This window comes from Oncorhynchus tshawytscha, linkage group LG30 (genome assembly GCF_018296145.1).
Source record: "Oncorhynchus tshawytscha isolate Ot180627B linkage group LG30, Otsh_v2.0, whole genome shotgun sequence".
In the NCBI taxonomy this organism is placed as follows: Eukaryota; Metazoa; Chordata; class Actinopteri; order Salmoniformes; family Salmonidae; genus Oncorhynchus; species Oncorhynchus tshawytscha.
In genome coordinates this window covers 49,589,675-49,614,559 of record NC_056458.1, presented here as the reverse complement: position 1 = coordinate 49,614,559, position 24,885 = coordinate 49,589,675, and the positions used below count along the sequence as shown (strand labels likewise).

Genomic DNA, 24,885 nt, shown 5'->3' with positions numbered 1-24,885 from the left:
AGCCAGCCAGCCAGCCAGCCAGCCAGCCAGCCAGCCAGCCAGCCAGCCAGCCAGCCAGCCAGCCAGCCTCACTAGTCAATGAGAATGTTAGGTGACCTATCCAATCCAATTCAATTCAAAGGGCTTTATTGACATGGGAAACATATGTTAACGTTGCCAAAGCAAGTGAAGTAGATAATAAACAAAAGTGAAATAACCAATAAAAATTAACAGTAAACATTACACTCACAGAAGTTCCTAAAGAATAAAAACATTACACATGTCATATTACGTCTATATACAGTGTTGTAACAATGTGGTTAATGTACAAAAGGGAAAATAAATAAACATTCAAGGTAATCAGATAATCCAGTGTGTTCTGGTCATCTTATAGTTGATTCTAAGATCTGTATTTGATCATGTATATGTTTTGGCTGTTTGTTCTTTGTTATAGAGCCAATCAGATTGGAGAAGTGGTTTACCCATACATCTCCATTTTGGATAGATAATTATTTGTGTTGTTGTTTGTTTCCAATTTTCCCAGAAGTGGTTAGAGTCTATGGATTCTTCAATTGCATTGAGCTGATTTCTGACATGCTGTGCCTTCTTTTTCCGTAGTGTATTTCTGTATTGTTTTAGTGATTCACCATAGTGAAGGCGTAGACTCAGGTTTTCCGGGTCTCTATGATTTTGATTGGACAGGTTTCTCAATTTCTTTCTTAGATTTTTGCATTCTTCATCAAACCATTTGTCATTGTTGTTAATTTTCTTCGGTTTTCTATTTGAGATTTTTAGATATGATAGGGAAGCTGAGAGGTCAAATATACAGTTAAGATTTTCTACTGCCAAGTTTACACCTTCACTATTACAGTGGAACATTTTACCCAGGAAATTGTCTAAAAGGGATTGAATTTGTTGTTGCCTAATAGTTTTTTGGTAGGTTTCCAAACTGCATTCCTTCCATCTATAGCATTTCTTAATGTTACTCAGTTCCTTTGGCTTTGATGCCTCATGATTGAGTATTGCTCTGTTCAGGTAGACTGTGATTTTGCTGTGGTCTGATAGGGGTGTCAGTGGGCTGACTGTGAACGCTCTGAGAGATTTTGAGTTGAGGTCAGTGATAAAGTAGTCTACAGTACTACTGCCAAGAGATGAGATATAGGTGTACCTACCATAGGAGTCCCCTCGAAGCCTACCGTTGACTATGTACATACCCAGCATGCAACAGAGCTGCAGGAGTTGTGACCTGTTTTAGTTGGCTATGTTGTCTCCCCCCCCCCTCACATACACACAGGACTGTGTTCAGGCGTTGACGTCAGATTTGATGAATAACCCTCCCAGAATACTTTGCTCCTGATCAGGGCTTTACCTCACAGGAAGCATGTTCTGTCACAACGATTATTCTATCAGAATCACATTAACTCAAAACAAACACACAAACTCTCTGGGCCTGCACGCTGAGCTCCACGCTCCTGCCCTTAACATAGCAGACAGGAGACAACCCTTAACAGGGGAGACAACCCTTAACAGGGGAGACAGGAGACAACCCTTAACAGGGGAGACAACCCTTAACAGGGGAGACAGGAGACAATCCTCAACAGGGCAGACAGGAGACAACCCTTAAGAGGGGAGACAGGAGACAACCCTTAAGAGGGCAGACAGGAGACAACCCTTAACAGGGGAGACTACCCTTAACAGGGGGAGACTACCCTTAACAGGGGAGACAACCCTTAACAGGGGAGACAACCCTTAACAGGGGAGACAGGAGACAACCCTTAACAGGGGAGACAGGAGACAACCCTTAACAGGGGAGAAAGGAGACAACCCTTAACAGGGGAGACAGGAGACAACCCTTAACAGGGGAGACAGGAGACAACCCTTAACAGGGCAGACAGGAGACAACCCTTAACATGGCAGACAGGAGACAACCCTTAACAGGGCAGACAGGAGACAACCCTTAACAGGGCAGACAGGAGACAACCCTTAACAGGGCCAGCAGGAGACAACCCTTAACAGGGGGGAGACAACCCTTAACAGGGGAGACAACCCTTAACAGGGGAGACAACCCTTAACAGGGGAGACAGGAGACAACCCTTAACAGGGCAGACAGGAGACAACCCTTAAGAGGGCAGACAGGAGACAGCCCTTAACAGGGGAGACAGGAGACAACCCTTAACAGGGGAGACAGGAGACAACCCTTAACATGGCAGACAGGAGACAACCCTTAACAGGGGAGACAGGAGACAACCCTTAACAGGGGAGACAGGAGACAACCCTTAACAGGGGAGACAACCCTTAACAGGGGAGACAGGATACAACCCTTAACATGGCAGACAGGAGACAACCCTTAACAGGGCAGACAGGAGACAACCCTTAACAGGGCAGACAGGAGACAACCCTTAAGAGGGCCAGACAGGAGACAACCCTTAACATGACAGACAACCCTTAACAGGGAGACAGGAGACAACCCTTAACAGGGAGGACAGGAGACAACCCTTAACAGGGCAGACAGGAGACAACCCACACGCATGGGGCTCCTTCATGACTGTCCTTAACATAGCAGACAGGAGACAACCCTTAACAGGGCAGACAGGAGACAACCCTTAACAGGGCCAGCAGGAGACAACCCTTAACAGGGCCAGCAGGAGACAACCCTTAACAGGGAGACAGGAGACAACCCTTAACAGGGCCAGCAGGAGACAACCCTTAACAGGGGAGATAACCCTTAACAGTGGGAGACAGGAGACAACCCTAAACAGGGGAGACAGGAGACAACCCTTAACAGGGGAGACAGGAGACAACCCTTAACAGGGGAGACAGGAGACAACCCTTAACAGGGCAGACAGGAGACAACCCTTAACATGGCAGCAGGAGACAACCCTTAACAGGGGAGACAACCCTTAACAGGGAGACAGGAGACAATCCTTAACAGGGGGAGACAACCCTTAACAGGGGGAGACAACCCTTAACAGGGGAGACAGGAGACAACCCTCAACAGGGCAGACAGGAGACAACCCTTAACAGGGGAGACAGGAGACAACCCTTAAGAGGGGAGACAGGAGACAACCCTTAACAGGGGAGACAGGAGACAACCCTTAACAGGGCAGACAGGAGACAACCCTTAACAGGGCAGACAGGAGACAACCCTTAACAGGGGAGACAGGAGACAACCCTTAACAGGGGAGACAGGAGACAACCCTTAACAGGGGAGACAGGAGACAACCCTTAACAGGGGTGACGCCTTCATTACTGTCCTTATTCTGACTTCACTAAACTTTTAAGGTTATTTAATGTAGGAGCCAACATGGTATTGTCAATTAGCTTATGCTCCGATCAAACACTCACACATCCATCCATCCACGCACACATCCCCCGATCCACCCACCCACCCATCCATCCATCCACCCACACATCCACCCACCCATACATCCATCCACCCACCCACCCATCCATCCATCCATCCATCCATCCATCCGCCCACCCACCCACCCACCCATCCATGTACTCACTTGTGTCCGAGGTGTTTGAGGAAGTATCCCAGGACTTTGAGAGCCTGGACTCTGATGCTCTCAGTCTTAGAGGCTAGGAGTTTACAGATCACCCTGGAACACAGTCAAGCCAGACACCATACAGTCAGACAGTCAGCCAGCCAGACACCATACAGTCAGACAGTCAGCCAGACGCCATACAGTCAGCCAGACACCATACAGTCAGCCAGACACCATACAGTCAGCCAGACACCATACAGTCAGACAGACCCCATACAGTCAGACAGACCCCATACAGTCAGACAGTCAGCCAGACACCATACAGTCAGACAGACAGCCAGACAGTCAGCCAGACACCATACAGTCAGCCAGACACCATACAGTCAGCCAGACACCATACAGTCAGCCAGACCCCATACAGTCAGACAGTCAGCCAGACACCATACAGTCAGACAGACACCATACAGTCAGTCAGTCAGCCAGACACCATACAGTCAGACAGTCAGCCAGACAGTCAGACAATCAGCCAGACACCATACAGTCAGCCAGACACCATACAGTCAGACAGACACCATACAGTCAGCCAGACACCATACAGTCAGACAGTCAGCCAGACACCATACAGTCAGACAGACGCCATACAGTCAGACAGACACACCATACAGTCAGCCAGACACCATAGTCAGTCAGACAGACACCATACAGTCAGACAGACGCCATACAGTCAGACAGACACCATACAGTCAGACAGACGCCATACAGTCAGCCAGACACCATACAGTCAGCCAGACACCATACAGTCAGCCAGACACCATACAGTCAGCCAGACGCCATACAGTCAGCCAGACACCATACAGTCAGCCAGACACCATACAGTCAGCCAGACACCATACAGTCAGCCAGACACCATACAGTCAGCCAGACACCATACAGTCAGCCAGACACCATACAGTCAGCCAGACACCATACAGTCAGCCAGACACCATACAGTCAGCCAGACACCAGCCAGACACAGTCAGCCAGACACCATACAGTCAGCCAGACACCATACAGTCAGCCAGACACCATACAGTCAGACAGACACCATACAGTCAGACAGACACCATACAGTCAGACAGACACCATACAGTCAGACAGACACCATACTGTATCATATCCTGTATCATATCCTGTTCCTGTATCATATCCTGTTCCTGTATCATATCCTGTTCCTGTATCATATCCTGTTCCTGTATCATATCCTGTTCCTGTATCATATCCTGTCCCTGTATCATATCCTGTCCCTGTATCATATCCTGTCCCTGTATCATATCCTGTTCCTGTATCATATCCTGTTCCTGTATCATATCCTGTTCCTGTATCATATCCTGTATCCTGTATCATATCCTGTATCATATCCTGTTCCTGTATCATATCCTGTTTCTGTATCATATCCTGTTCCTGTATCATATCCTGTTCCTGTATCATATCCTGTTCCTGTATCATATCCTGTTCCTGTTCATATCCTATCATATCCTGTTCCTGTATCATATCCTGTTCCTGTATCATATCCTGTTCCTGTATCATATCCTGTCCCTGTATCATATCCTGTCCCTGTATCATATCCTGTTCCTGTATCATATCCTGTTCCTGTATCATATCCTGTTCCTGTATCATATCCTGTATCCTGTATCATATCCTGTATCATATCCTGTTCCTGTATCATATCCTGTTTCTGTATCATATCCTGTTCCTGTATCATATCCTGTTCCTGTATCGTATCCTGTATCATATCCTGTTCCTGTATCATATCCTGTTCCTGTATCCTGTATCTTATCCTGTATCCTGTATCATATCCTGTTCCTGTATCCTGTATCTTATCCTGTTCCTGTATCATATCCTGTTCCTGTATCCTGTATCATATCCTGTATCCTGTATCATATCCTGTTCCTGTATCCTGTATCATATCCTGTTTGGCTGTCCTTCTACCTGTGTGTGTGGTGTGTGTATATACCGTATGCCATTCCTCTGGTCGAAGGCTGGGATCATGGAGGCTGGGTGTTCTGACATCAGAGCCACCAACAACTGAAGAACATCATGGATATTGTCATCCTGGAGATTATATATATATATATATATATATAGAGAGAGAGAGAGAGAGAGAGAGAGAGAGAAAGAGAGAGGGAGAGTGTAATGATTACTGTTCATCACTTACTTTGGCAATGTTAACATATGTTTCCCCTGCCAATAAAGCCCTTAAATTGAATTGAGAGAGAGAGAGAGAGAGAGAGAGGGAGAGATGCAGAGAGAGAGAGAGAGAGAGAGGCAGAGAGAGAGAGACAGTAGAGTTGTGTTTACCTCATGCATGGTCAGCAAGTAGTTCAGGATGCTCTGTAGCTCATCTTCCTTCACACCCCGATCCTGGAGAGACAGAGAGAGAGAGAGACAGAGACAGAGAGAGACAGAGAGAGAGAAAATTAACAATAATGACAAATGGTTTGATGAAGAATGCAAAAATCTAAGAAAGAAATTGAGAAACCTGTCCAACCAAAAACATAGAGACCCGGAAAACCTGAGTCTACGCCTTCACTATGGTGAATCACTAAAACAATACAGAAATACACTACGGAAAAAGAAGGAACAGCATGTCAGAAATCAGCTCAATGCAATTGAAGAATCCATAGACTCTAACCACTTCTGGGAAAATTGGAAAACACTAAACAAACAACAACACGAAGAATTATCTATCCAAAATGGAGATGTATTGGTAAACCACTTCTCCAATCTTTTTGGCTCTATAACAAAGAATAAAGAGCAAAAACATATACATGATCAAATACAGATCTTAGAATCAACTATTAAAGACTACCAGAACCCACTGGATTCTCCAATTACAGTGAATGAGTTACAGGACAAAATAAAAACCCTCCAACCCAAAAAGGCCTGTGGTGTTGATGGTATCCTCAATGAAATGATCAAATATACAGACAACAAATTCCAATTGGCTATACTAAAACTCTTTAACATCATACTTAGCTCTGGCATCTTCCCCAATATTTGGAACCAAGGACTGATCACCCCAATCCACAAAAGTGGAGACAAATTTGACCCCAATAACTACCGTGGAATATGTGTCAACAGTAACCTTGGGAAAATCCTCTGCATTATTATTAACAGCAGACTCGTACATTTCCTCAATGAAAACAATGTACTGAGCAAATGTCAAATTGGCTTTTTACCAAATTACCGTACAACAGACCATGTATTCACCCTGCACACCCTAATTGACAACCAAACAAACCAAAACAAAGGCAAAGTCTTCTCATGCTTTGTTGATTTCAAAAAGCCTTCGACTCAATCTGGCATGAGGGTCTGCTATACAAACTGATGGAAAGTGGTGTTGGGGGTAAAACATACGACATTATAAAATCCATGTACACAAACAACAAGTGTGCGGTTAAAATTGGCAAAAAACACACACATTTCTTCACACAGGGTCGTGGGGTTAGACAGGGATGCAGCTTAAGCCCCACCCTCTTCAACATATATATCAACGAATTGGCGCAGGCACTAGAAGAGTCTGCAGCACCCGGCCTCCCCCTGCTAGAATCCGAAGTCAAATGTCTGCTGTTTGCTGATGATCTGGTGCTTCTGTCACCAACCAAGGAGGGCCTACAGCAGCACCTAGATCTTATGCACAGATTCTGTCAGACCTGGGACCTGACAGTAAATCTCAGTAAGACCAAAATAATGGTGTTCCAAAAAAGGTCCAGTCACCAGGACCACAAATACAAATTCCATCTAGACACTGTTGCCCTAGACCACACAAAAAACTATACATACCTTGGCCTAAACATCAGCTCCACAGGAAGAACAAACACCATTGTAAATACACCCATATTTATGCTTATTTATTTTATCTTGTGTCCTTTAACCATTTGTACATTGTTAAAACACTGTATATATATATATATAATATGACATTTGTAATGTCTTTACTGTTTTGAAACTTCTGTATGTGTAATGTTTACTGTTAATTTTTGTTGTTTTTCACTTTATATATTCACTTTGTATGTTGTCTACCTCACTTGCTTTGGCAATGTTAACACATGTTTCCCATGTCAATAAAGCCCTTGAATTGAATTGAGAGAGAGAGACAGAGAGAAACAGAGAGACAGAGAGACAGAGAGACAGAGAGACAGAGAGAGAGAGAGAGGAGAGACAGAGAGAGGAGAGAGAGAGAGACAGAGAGAGAGAGAGAGAGAGACAGAGACAGAGAGAGAGAGAGAGAGACAGAGACAGAGAGAGAGAGAGAGAGAGACAGAGAGAGAGAGAGAGAGAGAGAGAGACAGAGACAGAGAGACAGAGAGACAGAGACAGAGAGAGAGAGACAGAGAGAGAGAGAGAGAGAGAGAGCAAGATAGAGAAGAGATTAGATAATATCCCATACACCAAATCCACTTACAGTATATTGCTGTAGAATTCCACATCCAACGACTCCGTCTCTCAATTCTCTTTCCTCAGGTGATAATTGTTTTGTAACCGCCTATTAATACCAGCCACCTCTGTACACTGTTTTCAGTTCATTAACAAAAAACAACAGGATGGACAGAATGTATCATTCAGCAGGGACAAAGGCAAAACATCTGTCAACGTGAAATGTGTTTGTTCAAATTGTCTCATATGTTAATTCAACTATAAATGATTACTTGGACACTATTGTAGTCACACAAACTGTTCTTTTAACATACAATGTTTTCAATGTACATATTTGACACACGTTGACATATATCACACAAGCTAATTCATACAGTCATTAATATTTAACATGTCCTCAACTGGGATTTGAACTCACAACCTTTTGGTTCACAGCCATTCCAATCTTCCTGCTAGGCCACCATGTCAGTAACTGATTTCACCTGTATTGCTACACTTTGGACTTCAAAGGAAATCTCAGCTTTTGTTAAAAATAAATTATATTTATCATAGTGATTCAGGACTAACATTTAAAACAGGTTGCCCCAGCAACATGTAACAATTATACAGAAAAACTCTCATATTGCTGAGATAAATTACATTAAATGAATGATGAGAGGAGGCACTAATAATATGGTGACCAAGTGTGAACCAAGAGGTTGTGAGTTCAAATCCCACGTGAGGACATGTTGAATATTAATGACTAAGCAGGACGATTGGAATGGCTGTGAACCAAAAGGTTGTGAGTTCAAATCCCAGGTGAGGACATGTTGAATATTAATGACTAAGCAGGAAGATTGGAATGGCTGTGAACCAAAAGGTTGTGAGTTCAAATCCCAGTTGAGGACATGTTGAATATTAATGACTAAGCAGGAAGATTGGAATGGCTGTGAACCAAAAGGTTGTGAGTTCATATCCCAGGTGAGGACATGTTGAATATTAATGACTAAGCAGGAAGATTGGAATGGCTGTGAACCAAGAGGTTGTGAGTTCATATCCCAGGTGAGGACATGTTGAATATTAATGACTGTATAAATGGAACAATTAAAATAATTTATTAAGTTGAAAACATTGGATGTTAAAAGCACTGTTTGTGTGACCAGTCATTTTTTAGATAAAATGCTCAAATAGACAAGACACTTTTAAATTTACTGATTTTTTTCCTACGTTTTCTCAACTTGGAGATATATTTATTTGATTTATTATAATATATATATATTTATTAATATTTATTCATTATTTATTTATTTGTTCGGGTAACACTTGGACCTAAAATAAAAAATAAAAAATGCTACTTAATAATAATTAGTTGAAACAATTTGATTTGCAGACACCCCGGTTCGAATCCAGGCTGTATCTCGTCCGTCCCATAGGGCGGCGCACAATTGGCTCGGGATAGGCCGTCATTGTAAACATGAACTTGTTTTTACATAAAGGTTAAATAAAAAATAAAGCCCTCGGCATCTCAGAGTGGAAACAATTACATTTATGAAAATGTTGTCCCAACCCGTATCACATATGTGTGTTTACTGTTTGGGTTTTAAAACACCCGCGGCTACAGAGGACGGAGAGAGAGACATGATTCACCTGAAACAATAATGAAAAAAAGTCAAAAGGGGGGAAAGAGGGATAAAGTGAAAATTATTTTTAACAGATGAGAGGCGTTGCTTGGCAACCACACTAACCACTTCCTGTCAACAACACACACACGGTATCGCACACACACATACTTTTTAGAGCACTGGTCCATCATACAATTCTTCACACCTCCGATTACCCAGAACCCCCCCAGGGGGCTTGAGACAAACAAACAGACAAGTAAACAAACCAACAGAGTGAGGAGAGGAGGAGAGAGAGGGGGAGAGAGAGGGGGAGAGAGAGGGGGGAGAGAGGGGGAGAGAGAGGGGGAGAGAGAGGGGGGAGAGAGGGGGAAGAGAGAGGGGGAAGAGAGAGGGGAGAGAGAGGGGGAAGAGAGAGGGGAAGAGAGAGGGGGAAGAGAGAGGGGAAGAGAGAGGGGGAGAGAGAGGGGGAGAGAGAGGGGGAGAGAGAGGGGGAGAGAGGGGGAAGAGAGAGGGGGAGAGAGGGGAAGAGGGAGGAGAGAGAGGGGGGAGAGAGAGAGGAGAAGAGAGAGGAGGAGAGAGAGAGGAGAGAGAGAGATGAGGAGAGAGAGATGAGGAGAGAGAGATGAGGAGAGAGAGAGAGGAGGAGAGAGAGAGGAGGAGAGAGAGAGGAGAAGAGAGAGAGGAGAGGAGAGAGTATGAGAGGAGAGAGTATGAGAAGAGAGAGGAGAAGAGAGAGAGGAGAAGAGAGAGAGGAGATGAGAGAGGAGAAGAGAGAGACGAGAGGAGAGAGAGGAGAGGAGAGAGTAGGAGAAGAGAGAGAGGAGAAGAGAGAGAGGAGAGGAGAGAGTAGGATAAGAGAGAGAGGAGAAGAGAGAGAGGAGAAGAGAGAGAGGAGAGGAGAGAGAGGAGAGGAGAGAGAGAGGAGGAGAGAGAGGAGAAGAGATGATTGGAGAGGAGGAGTGACATGAAAAAGATGTCTTCATCACAGAGCTGTATGGTGCCCAAGAACAGAACTACGTATCGGAAAGGTCAATGATAACATTGGACAATGGATCAGATCCTCTGTATGGACCACCACCACCCAGGACAACGGATCGGATCCCAGCCGGAGACCCAAAACAACGGCGCCGCAGAAGGGGCTGATGGAGCGGCCTTCTGGTCAGGCTCCATAGACGGGCTCATGGCTCAACCCTCCAGAGTATTCTCCAATGTCCAGTCTCTTGACAACAAGGTAGATTAAAAATCAACGGTTGCCTTCCATAGAGACATCAGAGATGGTAACATTCTATGTTTCACGGAAACAGAATCAGAATCGGTTCAGCCACTGTGCTTCTCCAAGCTTCAGAGATAATCACCTCTCTGGGAAGAGGAAGGGCTGGCAATTCTACCTACCAAGAGAATTCTCGTAAATGATATTCACAGCTGTGTACATTCCCCCTCAAACAGACACCAAGACAGCCCTCAAGGAACTTCACTGGACTCTTATGTAAACTGGAAACTACATTATATATACACTGCTCAAAACAATAAAGGGAACACTAAAATAACACATCCTAGATCTGAATGAATGAAAATATTTGTATTAAATACTTTTTTTCTTTACATAGTTGAATGCGCTGACAACAAAATCACACAAAAATTATCAATGGAAATCAAATGTATCAACCCATGGAGGTCTGGATTTGGAGTCACAGTACAAAATTAAAGTGGAAAACCACACTACAGGCTGATCCAACTTTGATGTAATGTCCTTAAAACAAGTCAAAATGAGGCTCAGTAGTGTGTGTGGCCTCCACGTGCCTGTAAGACCTACCTACAACGCCTGGGCATGCTCCCGATGAGGTGGCGGATGGTCTCCTGAGGGATCTCCTCCCAGACCTGGACTAAAGCATCCGCCAACTCCTGGACAGTCTGTGGTGCAACGTGGCGTTGGTGGATGGAGTGAGACATGATGTCACAGATGTCACAGATGTGCTCAATTGGATTCAGGTCTGGGGAACGGGCGGGCCAGTCCATAGCATCAATACCTTCCTCTTGCAGGAACTGCTGACACACTCCAGCCACATGAGGTCTAGCATTGTCTTGCATTAGGAGGAACCCAGGGCCAACCGCACCAGCATATGGTCTCACAAGGGGTCTGAGGATCTCATCTCGGTACCTAATGGCAGTCAGGCTACCTCTGGCGAGCACATGGAGGGCTGTGCGTCCCCCAAAAGAAATGCCAGCCCACACCATGACTGACCCACCGCCAAACCGGTCATGCTGGAGGATGTTGCAGGCAGCAGAACGTTCTCCACTGCGTGCAGAGTGTTGGATGTTCTCAGAGTGTTGGATGTTCTCAGAGTGTTGGATGTTCTCAGTATAGACGGTGAGTGTTGGATGTTCTCAGAGTGTTGGATGTTCTCAGAGTGTTGGGTGTTCTCAGAGTGTTGGGTGTTCTCAGAGTGTTGGGTGTTCTCAGAGTGTTGGATGTTCTCAGAGTGTTGGGTGTTCTCAGAGTGTTGGGTGTTCTCAGAGTGTTGGATGTTCTCAGAGTGTTGGGTGTTCTCAGAGTGTTGGGTGTTCTCAGAGTGTTGGGTGTTCTCAGAGTGTTGGGTGTTCTCAGAGTGTTGGGTGTTCTCAGAGTGTTGGATGTTCTCAGAGTGTTGGATGTTCTCAGAGTGTTGGATGTTCTCAGAGTGTTGGATGTTCTCAGAGTGTTGGGTGTTCTCAGAGTGTTGGGTGTTCTCAGAGTGTTGGATGTTCTCAGAGTGTTGGGTGTTCTCAGAGTGTTGGATGTTCTCAGAGTGTTGGATGTTCTCAGAGTGTTGGATGTTCTCAGAGTGTTGGATTTTCTCAGAGTGTTGGATATTCTCAGAGTATTTTCAATGCTTTCAGACAATGTGATTAATTGCTGGAAAAAAACTAAAAAAGTTACCTTGAGTTAACTGAATAAACTGTGACATCCCTAATAAAAATCTATGTAGTTCAGTACCTTGAGTATCAGTTGTATGAGGAACTACTGGATGAAGTAGTTATGGTGTGTTGTATGTAGTATGTAGTATGTAAAACAGTCACGTTACCTTGAGTATGAGTTGTTTGAGGAACAGCAGAATGAAGGCTCTGAGAGAGACGATCTCCTTCTGGGATGGCCTCGGTCCATCTGCACACAGACAACATTAAAACAACGTTAATATAACATCAACGGAATTTAAATTCATGTTAATTCAACGTTAGAAAAACGGTAATACAACATTATTTAAAAAAACATTCAGTCATTCCATCAACACACAGAAAATATTCAGTCATTCCATCAACACACAGAAAACATTCAGTCATTCCATCAACACACAGAAAACATTCAGTCATTCCATCAACACACAGAAAATATTCAGTCATTCCATCAACACACAGAAAACATTCAGTCATTCCATCAACACACAGAAAATATTCAGTCATTCCATCAACACACAGAAAACATTCAGTCATTCCATCAACACACAGAAAACATTCAGTCATTCCATCAACACACAGAAAACATTCAGTCATTCCATCAACACACAGAAAACATTCAGTCATTCCATCAACACACAGAAAACATTCAGTCATTCCATCAACACACAGAAAACATTCAGTCATTCCATCAACACACAGAAAACATTCAGTCATTCCATCAACACACAGAAAATATTCAGTCATTCCATCAACACACAGAAAACATTGTCATTCCATCAACACACAGAAAACATTCAGTCATTCCATCAACACACAGAAAACATTCAGTCATTCCATCAACACACAGAAAACATTCAGTCATTCCATCAACACACAGAAAACATTCAGTCATTCCATCAACACACAGAAAACATTCAGTCATTCCATCAACACACAGAAAACATTCAGTCATTCCATCAACACACAGAAAACATTCAGTCATTCCATCAACACACAGAAAACATTCAGTCATTCCATCAACACACAGAAAACATTCAGTCATTCCATCAACACACAGAAAACATCAACACAACGTTTCATTCAGGTCCACACGGGATCTAGGAAACAACATGTGACGTTACCCATCTGCCCGTGACGTTACCCATCTGTCTGTGACGTTACCCATCTGTGTGTGACGTTACCCATCTGTGTGTGACGTTACCCATCTGTGTGTGACGTTACCCATCTGTGTGTGACGTTACCCATCTGTGTGTGACGTTACCCATCTGTGTGTGACGTTACCCATCTGTGTGTGGCGTTACCCATCTGTGTGTGACGTTACCCATCTGTGTGTGACGTTACCCACCTGTGTGTGACGTTACCCATCTGCCCGTGACGTTACCCATATGTGTGTGACGTTACCCATCTGTGTGTGACGTTACACATCTCTGTGTACCCATCTCTGTGTGACGTTACCCATCTGTGTGTGACGTTACCCATCTGTGTGTTACCCACGTTACCCATCTGTGTGTGACGTTACCCATCTGTGTGTGACGTTACCCATCTTTGTGTGACGTTACCCATCTGTTACCCATCTGTGTGACGACGTTACCCATCTGTCTGTGACGGTACCCATCTGTCTGTGACGTTACCCATCTGTTACCCATCTGTCTGTGACGTTACCCATCTGTGTGTGACGTTACCCATCTGTGTGTGTGCGTGTGTGTGTGTGTGTGTGTGTGTACCTACCCAGTCCTTTAGGTGTGATGCCGCTGCTCTCCAGTGGGTTGCTGACCCAGTAGTAGTACTTCAGCGTGTGCATCAGCTGCAGCACGGTACCGACGCGACGGATGGTGCTGTAGATGGTCGACGTCCCAATGAACTCCGCAGACAGGTAGGTGTACAGGGACAACTGGACCTGGAGGGAGAAACCCGTAACACATACAGGGAGGAGAGAGAGAGACACAGCAACTATCAACTGAAGGTGTTGTCCTCTACCCCCCTCCTTGCTTGTCCTCTACCCTCCTCTCCTCTCTTGTCCTCTACCCTCCTCTCATGTCCTCCACCCTCCTCTCATGTCCTCTACCCTCCCCTCCCGTCCTCTACCCTCCTCTCTCCCGTCCTCTGCCCCCCCCTCCCGTCCCTCTACCCTCCCCTCCCGTCCTCTACCCTCCCCTCCCGTCCTCTACCCTCCCCTCCCGTCCTCTACCCTCCCTCATGTCCTCCACCCTCCTCTCATGTCCTCTACCCTCCCCTCCCGTCCTCTACCCTCCCCTCCCGTCCTCTACCCTCCCCTCCCGTCCTCTACCCTCCCCTCCCGTCCTCTACCCTCCCCTCCCGTCCTCCACCCTCCCTCATGTCCTCCACCCTCCCCTCATGTCCTCCACCCTCATGTCATGTCCTCCACCCTCCTCTCATGTCATGTCCTCCACCCTCCTCTCCTCTCATGTCCTCCACCCTCCTCTCCTCTCATGTCCTCCACCCTCCCTCCCTCTCATGTCCTCCATCCTCCCCCTCCTGTCCTCCATCCTCCCCTCCTGTCCTCCATCCTCTCCCTCCTGTCCTCCATCCTCCCCCTCCTGTCCTCCATCCTCCCCTCCTGTCCTCCATCCTCCCCTCTGTCCTCCACCCTCCTCTCATGTCCTCCATCCTCCCCTCCTGTCCTCCCCTCCTCCTCTCATGTCCTCCACCCTCCTCTCATGTCCTCCACCCTCCTCTCATGTCCTCCACCCTCCTCTCATGTCCTCCACCCTCCTCTCATGTCCTCCACCCTCCTCTCCTGTCCTCCACCCTCCCCTCATGTCCTCCATCCTCCCCTCCTGTCCTCCATCCTCCCCTCCTGTCCTCCATCCTCCCCTCCTGTCCTCCACCCTCCCCTCCTGTCCTCCATCCTCCCCTCCTGTCCTCCACCCTCCTCTCATGTCCTCCATCCTCCTCTCATGTCCTCCATCCTCCTCTCATGTCCTCCATCCTCCTCTCATGTCCTCCACCCTCCTCTCATGTCCTCCACCCTCCTCTCATGTCCTCCACCCTCCTCTCATGTCCTCCACCCTCCTCTCATGTCCTCTACCCTCCTCTCATGTCCTCTACCCTCATCTCATGTCCTCTACCCTCATCTCATGTCCTCTACCCTCATCTCATGTCCTCTACCCTCCTCTCATGTCCTCTACCCTCCTCTCATGTCCTGTCCTCTACCCTCCTCTCATGTCCTCTACCCTCCTTTCATGTCTTCAGGATCAAGGGAAAGGTGAACGGAACAAAGTACAGAGAGATCCTTGATGAAAACCTGCTCCAGAGCGCTCAGGACCTTAGACTGGGGCAAAGGTTAACTTTCCAACAGGACAATGACCCTAAGCACACTGCCAAGACAATGCAGGAGTAGCTTCACGACAAGTCTCAATGTCCTTGAGTGGCCAGAGCCCCGACTTCAACCCAATCAAACTTCTCTGGAGAGACCTGATAGCTGTGCAGCGACGCTCCTCATCCAACCTGACAGAGCTTGAGAGAATCTGCAGAGAAGAATGGGAGAAACTCCCCAAATACAGGTGTGCCAAGCTTGTAGCATCATACCCAAGAAGACTCAAGGCTGTAATCGCTGCCAAAGGTGCTTCAACAAAGTACTGAGTAAAGGGTCTGAATACTTATGTAAATGTGATATTTCAGTTTTTGTTTTTAATAAATTTGCAAAAATGTATAAAAATCTGTTTTTGTTTTGTCATTATGGGGTATTGTGATGTCAGAATGGGGTATTGTGAAGTCAGAATGGGGTATTGTGATGTCAGAATGGGGTATTGTGTGTAGATTGATGATGAAAAACAACTACTTAATAAATTTTAGAATACGGCTGTAACGTAACAAAATGTGGAAAAAGTGAAGGTTTGCATCGTGCCAAAAACTCAGCTAATTTCCACCTTTCCGAATAGTCATTTCTTAAGATTTTTACAAGTGAGCATGTGACATGACCTCTCAACTCTTCCTGTGGGCCCTCCCACTGATGCATTAATCAATTCCCCAGTATTCCTGTGGGCCCTCCCACTGATGCATTAATCAATTCCCCAGTATTCCTGTGGGCCCTCCCACTGATGCATTAATCAATTCCCCAGTATTCCTGTGGGCCCTCCCACTGATGCATTAATCAATTACCCAGTATTCCTGTGGGCCCTCCCACTGATGCATTAATCAATTCCCCAGTATTCCTGTTGGCCTCCCACTGATGCATTAATCAATTCCCCAGTATTCCTGTGGGCCCTCCCACTGATGCATTAATCAATTCCCCAGTATTCCTGTGGGCCCTCCCACTGATGCATTAATCAATTCCCCAGTATTCCTGTGGGCCCTCCCACTGATGCATTAATCAATTCCCCAGTATTCCTGTGGGCCCTCCCACTGATGCATTAATCAATTCCCCAGTATTCCTGTGGGCCCTCCCACTGATGCATTAATCAATTCCCCAGTATTCCTGTTGGCCCTCCCACTGATGCATTAATCAATTCCCCAGTATTCCTGTGGGCCCTCCCACTGATGCATTCATCAATTCCCCAGTATTCCTGTTGGCCCTCCCACTGATGCATTAATCAATTCCCCAGTATTCCTGTTGGCCCTCCCACTGATGCATTAATCAATTCCCCAGTATTCCTGTTGGCCCTCCCACTGATGCATTAATCAATTCCCCAGATTCCTGTTGGCCCTCCCACTGATGCATTAATCAATTCCCCAGTATTCCTGTGGGCCCTCCCACTGACGCATTAATCAATTCCCCAGTATTCCTGTGGGCCCTCCCACTGATGCATTAATCAATTCCCCAGTATTCCTGTGGGCCCTCCCACTGATGCATTAATCAATTCCCCAGTATTCCTGTGGGCCCTCCCACTGATGCATTAATCAATTCCCCAGTATTCCTGTGGGCCCTCCCACTGATGCATTAATCAATGCCAAACATGGTTTGATCCAACGCAAAATCCTAAACCGCTCTCACTGAACTAAACTCAGGATCTCTCTAATAATCTGATGTTCACCCCGTTTGCTTCATTTAAAAACTACGTTTTGGTCCTGCTCTTCTCTACATAACTATTGGTCCTGCTCTTCTCTACATAACTATTGGTCCTGCTCCTCTCTACATAACTATTGGTCCTGCTCCTCTCTACATAACTATTGATCCTGCTCTTCTCTACATAACTATTGGTCCTGCTCTTCTCTACATAACTATTGGTCCTGCTCTCTCTACATAACTATTGGTCCATAACTATCCTGCTCTTCTCTACATCCTGTCCTCTTCTCTACATAACTATTGGTCCTGCTCTTCTCTACATAACTATTGGTCCTGCTCCTCTCTACATAACTATTGGTCCTGCTCCTCTCTACATAACTATTGGTCCTGCTCCTCTCTACATAACTATTGGTCCTGCTCTTCTCTACATAACTATTGGTCCTGCTCTTCTCTACATAACTATTGGTCCTGCTCCTCTCTACATAACTATTGGTCCTGCTCTTCTCTACATAACTATTGGTCCTGCTCCTCTCTACATAACTATTGGTCCTGCTCTTCTCTACATAACTATTGGTCCTGCTCTTCTCTACATAACTATTGGTCCTGCTCCTCTCTACATAACTATTGGTCCTGCTCTTCTCTACATAACTATTGGTCCTGCTCCTCTCTACATAACTATTGGTCCTGCTCCTCTCTACATAACTATTGGTCTACATAACTATTGGTCCTGCTCTCCTCTCTACATAACTATTGGTCCTGCTCCTCTCTACATAACTATTGGTCCTGCTCCTCTCTACATAACTATTGGTCCTGCTCCTCTCTACATAACTATTGGTCCTGCTCTTCTCTACATAACTATTGGTCCTGCTCTTCTCTACATAACTATTGGTCCTGCTCTTCTCTACATAACTATTGGTCCTGCTCTTCTCTACATAACTATTGGTCCTGCTCTTCTCTACATAACTATTGGTCCTGCTCTTCTCTACATAACTATTGGTCCTGCTCTTCTCTACATAACTATTGGTCATAACTGTCCTCTTCTCTACATAACTATTGGTCCTGCTCCTCTCTACATAACTATTGGTCCTGCTCTTCTCTACATAACTATTGGTCCTGCTCTTCTCTACATAACTATTGGTCCTGCTCCTCTCTACATAACTATTGGTCCTGCTCTTCTCTACATAACTATTGGTCTCTAACTACCATATCTAAAGTATTTTTCTTACCACCTCAGGCTCATCTGAGGAGTTTACACAAACACCATCTAAGTTCAGATATTTAAAACCTTTCTATTCCTCGCTCATTCTCTCCCCCCGTCTCCCTCTCTCCCGTGTCTCTCTCTCACACACACACACACACACACACACACACACACACACAGCTTGCTCCCACTCCCACATCCTTAGCCCCCTCACACACACTGCCACCATCAAGGGTAATTAGAAATATCTTTAGGTGTCTCCTAACGAGGTGTCTCCTAACGAGGTGTCTCCTAACGAGGTGTCTCCTAACGAGGTGTCTCCTAACGAGGTGTCTCCTAACGAGGTGTCTCCTAACGAGGTGTCTCCTAACGAGGTGTCTCCTAACGAGGTGTCTCCTAACGAGGTGTCTCCTAACATAGTGGTAGTCGAACACACTGGACTGACACTATACCCACTAGTGCAACAGCTAATTCAGAACTGACATTAGCCAGCTCAAGAGCTGAATCCATCCTCTCTCTCTCTTCCATCTCCTCTCTCCTGCTCTCTCTTCTATATCCTCTCTCTTCCACCTCCTCTCTCTTCCACCTCCTCTCTCCTGCTCTCTCTTCTATATCCTCTCTCTTCCACCTCCTCTCTCCTACTCTCTCTTCCATATCCTCCCTCTTCCATCTCCTCTCTCCTGCTCTCTCTTCTATATCCTCTCTCTCCCATCTCCTCTCTCCTGCTCTCTCTTCCATCTCCTCTCTCCTGCTCTCTCTTCTATATCCTCTCTCTTCCATCTCCTCTCTCCTGCTCTCTCTTCCATCTCCTCTCTCCTGCTCTCTCTTCTATATCCTCTCTCTCCCATCTCCTCTCTCCTGCTCTCTCTTCCATCTCCTCTCTCCTGCTCTCTCTTCTATATCCTCTCTCTTCCATCTCCTCTGTCTTTCCCCTCCCCCCACTGCATCTCTCTTTTCAGCTGTTATCTCTTCTATATTCTCTCTCACGTTCTTTTCTTCTACCCCTGTCATTTTACACACTTTTCTTTTATTCCTTGTCTCTCTCACAACAAATCTTCCTTCCAGTTGCTGTGGGGAATCAGCTCTGGAGAAAGATTATAGGATCTGGGCAGAACTATACGGGCTGTGTGTATCCAGACGGTACTGTAGATCAGGACACTCTCACTCTCTCTCTCCCTACCTTAGCGGGTGTGTGTATCCAGATGGCAGCGTTGAAGAGGACGTGGTCACACAGCTGTTTGAGTAGCGGCGCTCCGTGTGTTAACCCGTCCAGGTACTTAGCAAAGGACAAGAACTGTTCCAGCACCGCTCTGGTGATGTGGACTCTGGACGACTGGAGAGAGAGAGAGTCAACCTGTCAATCAATCATTCAAACCATAAGGACTGATCTAACACCGCTCTGGTGATGTGGACCCTGGATGACTGGAGAGAGACGAGGGAGAGAGAGAGAGTCAACCTGTCAATCAATCATTCAAACCATAAGGACTGATCTAACACCGCTCTGGTGATGTGGACCCTGGATGACTGGAGAGAGAGACGAGGGAGAGAGAGAGAGAGTCAACCTGTCAATCAATCATTCAAACCATAAGGACTGATCTAACACCGCTCTGGTGATGTGGACCCTGGACGACTGGAGAGAGAGAGTCAACCTGTCAATCAATCATTCAAACCATAAGGACTGATCTAACACCGCTCTGGTGATGTGGACCCTGGACGACTGGAGAGAGACGAGGGAGAGAGAGAGAGAGTCAACCTGTCAATCAATCATTCAAACCATAAGGACTGATCTAACACCGCTCTGGTGATGTGGACCCTGGACGACTAGAGAGAGACGAGGGAGAGAGAGAGACAACCTGTCAATCAATCAATCAAACCATAAGGACTGATCTAACACCGCTCTGGTGATGTGGACCCTGGACGACTAGAGAGAGACGAGGGAGAGAGAGAGAGTCAACCTGTCAATCAATCAATCAAACCATAAGGACTGATCTAACACCGCTCTGGTGATGTGGACCCTGGACGACTGGAGAGAGAAGAGGGAGAGAATCAATCAAATCAGTAACTCAATCAGTCGTATTGTGAGCGAATGTTTACCTTCTCCAGCAGGTACCCGATCACCAGGAATCCTTTTCCCCCCAGCATCTGTTCCTGCATGGCCACGGAGCTCTTCAACAGATCAACCAGGAACGCCAGGAGGGTGGCACTGCAACACAGGAACACACAGATTAATACACCCAGGAGGGTGGCACTGCAACACAGAAACACACAGATTAATACACCCAGGAGGGTAGCACTGCAACACAGAAACACACAGATTAATACACCCAGGAGGGTGGCACTGCAACACAGGAACACACAGATTAATACACCCAGGAGGGTGGCACTGCAACACAGGAACACACAGATTAATACACCCAGGAGGGTGGCACTGCAACACACACACACACAGATTAATACACCCAGGAGGGTGGCACTGCAACACAGGAACACACAGATTAATACACCCAGGAGGGTGGCACTGCAACACAGAAACACACAGATTAATACACCCAGGAGGGTGGCACTGCAACACAGGAACACACAGATTAATACACCCAGGAGGGTGGCACTGCAACACAGGAACACACAGATTAATACACCCAGGAGGGTGGCACTGCAACACAGGAACACACACCATTTAACATAGAGAACACACACACACACACACACACACACACACACACTTTAACATAGAGAACACACACACACACATTATCTGTAAATACATACAGTATGATAGCAAATATTTATTAAGTGAATCTGAAGAACCAATTATGAATCACCAATCATAAAAAAACAATCACGAAGAACCAATCATGAAGCACCAATCATGAAGCACCAATCATGAAGCACCAATCATGAAGCACCAATCACGGATCACCAATCATGAAGCACCAATATGTGGGTGGCAGAAAGCCTAGAGGTTCATTTAACCAGTTAAGTGTTAGGGGGCGCGATTCTAAATTTTGGATGAAAAACGTTCCCGTTTTAAACAAGATATTTTGTCACGAAAAGATGCTCGACTATGCATGTAGTCACATGGTGTCTCCCGCAGAAAATCTTGCATAAAATACTGAGGTAGCCATTTTTCCAATCGCTTCTTATGAGAAACCAATTGCCTCAACGGATATATTATCGAATATATATGTTAAAAACACCTTGAGGATGGATCCTAAACAACGTTTGCCGTTTTTCTGTCGATATTATGGAGCAAATTTTGAAAAAAGTTTGGCGTTATAGTTGCAGCATTTTCCGGTCGATTTCTCAGCCAAGTCTGATGAAGAAACGGGAGCTACAAAAATAATATTTTTGGAAAAAAGGAACATTTGCTATCTAACTGGGAGTCTCCTGAGTGAAAGCATCCGAAGTTCTTCAAAGGTAAATTATTTAATTTGGTTGCTTTTCTTATTTTTGTGAAAATGTTGCCTGCTGCCAGCACAGCCTATCATAGCATGATGCCATGATAAACTTACACAAATGCTTGTCTAGCGTTGGCTGTAGCGCATATTTTGAAAATCTGAGATGACAGTGTTGTTAACAAAAGGCTGAGCTGTGTTTGAATATATTTATTTCATTTAATTTGTGATTTTCATGAATAGGAAAAGTTACTAGGGGTATTTATGTCCGCTGCGTTATGCTAATTTGTTTGAGGCGATGATTACGCTCCCGGATCCGGGATTGCTAGTCGCAAGAAGTTTAAGAGCGTTGAGCCGCTAACAGAAAGGTTGCTGGTTTGAATCCCTGAGCCGACTAGGTGAAAAATCTGTCTACGTGGCCTTGTTCAAGACACTTTACCCTAATTGCTCCTGTAAATGGATAAGAGTGTCTGCAATCAATCCCTGATATACTGTAGGCTGAGAATGTAGTCATAGTAACTAGCTCCTCTCTGATAGTTGAATTACAGAGTTATAGTACTGTGCCCTTGGACGCTAAAAAAGAGCTGAGCTGCTTTGATCAATGACCAGTCAAAGGCATACGAGACTGTTGATCATTCTGTTTTGCTGAAGAAATGATCAAGACCATGCCTGGGATATACAGCCTGTTTATGGTTTCAGAATTATCTCAGTGACAGAACTCAGGCCATCTTAACAGGTTAATAAGTCGACCCCCTACTTTTTCGAACATTCTGTTAAAAATCGCGCAACATTTAGGCGTCCTGCTACTCATGCCAGGAATATAGTATATGCATATGATTAGTATGTGTGGATAGAAAACACTCTCACGTTTCTAAAACTGGTTAAATCACCGCTGTGACTATAACAGAGCGTCTGTTTCATCGAAAAGCGCAAGAAAAACTGATCACTGAAAACTGAAAAAAATATCCATGCGCCACTTGCATGTATTATTTAAGGGGCACGAAATTAAATGGGGCCGAGATTGCAAGTCCTACAGCTTCCACACGATGTCACCAGTCTTGTCAATTGCCTTCTCGTTGTTTCTTGGTCAAACGAGTTAGAGAGACCACTTTCCATCCGGTCTCCAACAGGAAGTTTTGGAAGAGAGATTTTGGAACATGATTTGAAATCGTGGAGCTATTGAATACACATCGCCTCGTGATCAATTTGATAGATTATTAACGTTTACTAATACCTAAAGTTGGATTACAAAAGTATTTCGAAGTGTTTTGTGAAAGTTTATCGTCGACTTTTTTAATTTAAAAAAATGACGTAGCGTTTTGAAACTGTGTTTTTTTCTGAATCACACAGTTTCCATAGATGGATATTTTGGGTATATATGGACCGATTTAATCGAAAAAAAGACCCAATAGTGATGTTTATGGGACACATAGGAGTGCCAACAAAGAAGCTCGTCCAAGGTAATGAAAGTTTTATATTTTATTTCTGCTATTTGTGTAGCGCTGGCTACGCTAATTCTTTTGTTTACGTCGCCTTCAGGTATTTCGGGGTGTTGCATGCTATCAGATAATAGCTTCTCATGCTTTCGCCGAAAACCATTTTATTAATCTGACTTGTTGGCTAGATTCACAACGAGTGTAGCTTTAATTCAGTACCCTGCATGTGTGTTTTAATGAACGTTTGAGTTTTAACGAGTGCTATTAGCATTTGGCGTAGCGCATTTGCATTTGCTGATGGCTAGATGGGACGATTGCGTCTCGGGTCGACGCAAGAGGTTAAACATTGAGACTAAAATCTACAAGAGATCCCTTTACACAATAAAATCAGAATATTTAAACAACATACACATGTGTATAAAACAATACATTTCAGCACAATAAAAAGTTATAAAAAATAAACATTTAATAAAAGCAATCACATCGAACTACATAGAGGTCCTCAATCAATAATTTAAACTTGTCAATCATTTAAACTTTCAACAGCTTGTCATCGATCCAGACACTTGTATTGAGAAACGATTTGATCCTCAGGGTCAACATTTCATGACCTACAGAATGGCATGAGCTTGGTTTTACTTGTAATTAACACTAATTTAAGATCTGTAAGTGATTTCTGAACTGAATCAAAGCCTTGCTGAAGTTCAGGAATGGCCTGCTGCACCGAGGTGGCACAGGAATATAAAACATGCATCGAGATGAATGTTACAAGTATGAACACTGTTTCCTAAGTCTTTAATATACAAAGTGAAACAATAATGGACCCAAAGTAGTACCCTGAGGAACACCTTTTTGAATCTCAAGAATTTCTCATATTTCTCAACAGGTTAAAACCTGTCAAGATGACCTGAGTTTGGTGGTGATCTAACATAAAAAAATCGGACACAATGGGTTGATTAACAAGATGTTTATCTTTCATTTGCTGTATTTGACTTGTTAATGTGTGAAAGTTAAATATTTCTAAAGAATATTTTTTGAATTTCCCGCTCCACCTTTTCAGCTGAATTGGGGGGGGGGGGAGTTCCCTAGGGGAACGCCTAGCCATATTAACCTCTAGCGACTCCAATCCCGTATCCGGGAGCGTAATCATAGCCTCAAGCTCATTACCATAACGCAACGTTTCCTATTCATGAAAATCGCAAATGAAATGAAATAAATATATTGAAACACAAGCTTAGCCTTTTGCACTGTCATCTCAGATTTTCAAAATATGCTTTTCAACCAAAGCTACAAAAGCATTTGTGTAAGAGTATTGATAGCCTAGCATAGCATTAAGCCTGGCATTCAGCAGGCAACATTTTCACAAAAACAAAAAAAGCATTCAAATAAAATCATTTACCTTTGAAGAACTTCGGATGTTTTCAATGAGGAGACTCTCAGTTAGATAGCAAATGTTATTAAAAGATTAT

General features: G+C 44.8%; 1 pseudogene; it reads right to left on the bottom strand.

The window, feature by feature from the left end:
* Window positions 1-24,885, bottom strand: part of LOC112237923 — a 294,281-nt pseudogene that overhangs the window by 140,710 nt on the left and 128,686 nt on the right.